Source organism: Sinocyclocheilus rhinocerous, unplaced genomic scaffold (assembly GCF_001515625.1).
Source record: "Sinocyclocheilus rhinocerous isolate Xijiao unplaced genomic scaffold, SAMN03320098_v1.1 scaffold4820, whole genome shotgun sequence".
NCBI lineage: Eukaryota > Metazoa > Chordata > Actinopteri > Cypriniformes > Cyprinidae > Sinocyclocheilus > Sinocyclocheilus rhinocerous.
In genome coordinates, this window is record NW_015639763.1 from 297887 (window position 1) to 299153 (window position 1267).

The 1267-nt window shown below is 42.9% G+C and overlaps 1 pseudogene; it reads left to right on the top strand.

The window, feature by feature from the left end:
- Window positions 1-1141, top strand: LOC107751614 (UDP-glucuronosyltransferase 1-5 pseudogene; annotated as a pseudogene).
- The last annotated feature ends 126 nt before the right edge of the window (window positions 1142-1267 follow it).

Here is a 1267-nt window from a genome sequence, read left to right on the forward strand (position 1 = left end):
TCTTTGCTTAATATCACTCAGCTTTATTCATTTATGAGATCTGGATACTTTTCTCACTCTGCTAAGGGCATGCTTTGCTGCTGAAGAATGAAGATTGTGATCTTTTCAGGCCCAACCTTTGATTGGGTGTTGAAACTTCCCTTTTATGATAAAGCCTCTAAAAGCCTCAGACTTTTAAGACAAGCAATACTACCAGCATACATGCTTGTAATTATTGCTGATTATGAATCATAGAATGGCTGCTTCTGTATTGTTCTTGTGTCTTTTTTGCCTGGGATCAGCAGAGGCTGGGAAGCTATTAGTAGTTCCTTCAGATGGCAGCCACTGGACAGGCATGAAGCCTTTGGTGGAGGAGCTCGGCCGTAGAGGAAACCAGGTGGTGGTCGTCATCCCAGAAGCGAGTTTGAGCATGGGTCCATCACAGCATACCACCACTCTGACATATCCAGTGAACTACACCAAGGCCCAGCTACAGGAGCAAGTGAATGCAGGTGTTACTACTCTGACAAGTGTAGATGTATCTACAGATCTGGCCAGGCTTCAGAATTTCATCAATACTATGGATCTGCTGAATGTTCTTATAACCCGGAATGTTGAGGGTTTGCTCTCCAACAAGGACTTAATGAAGAAGCTGCAAGAGTACAACTTTGATGCGATTCTCACAGATCCATTTGAGCCTACAGGACCTATTGTTGGCGAATTTCTCTCAATTCCAGCCATTTATATACAAACAAGCCATCCTTGTGGTGCTGACGCTCTTGCCAGTCAATGCCCAGCTCCAGCTTCTTATGTTCCACAAGGTTTTACTCATTTTACTGACCGCATGAATCTTTGGCAAAGAAGTGTGAACCTGGTAAGGACTCTTCTTCAGCCCATGGCTTGTGAGCGTATGTTTGCTCGTGCAGATGAGATCGCCTCACAAGTACTTCAGAGAAAAACATCAATGGTGAAGATCATGAGCCGTGCAGCTCTCTGGTTTGTGCATTCTGACTTTGCCTTTGAATTCCCACGACCGTTGATGCCTAACATTATCATAGTCGGAGGAATGGACAGCAAGAAAGCAGAACCTTTGCCACAGGTAAGTCTTCTGATAGCTGTTATTTTGCACTACTGCTGCTTTTGCCTGTGCTGTTGCCTATAATAATTCTCAAATGTGAAGAGAACTTGCCAATATCACAGGTTAAAATTAAAGACACTTCAAAAAGACCCTTTTAAATAATATAAATAAAAATACACAAACCTCTATACGCCACTGGAAAAAAAGGTC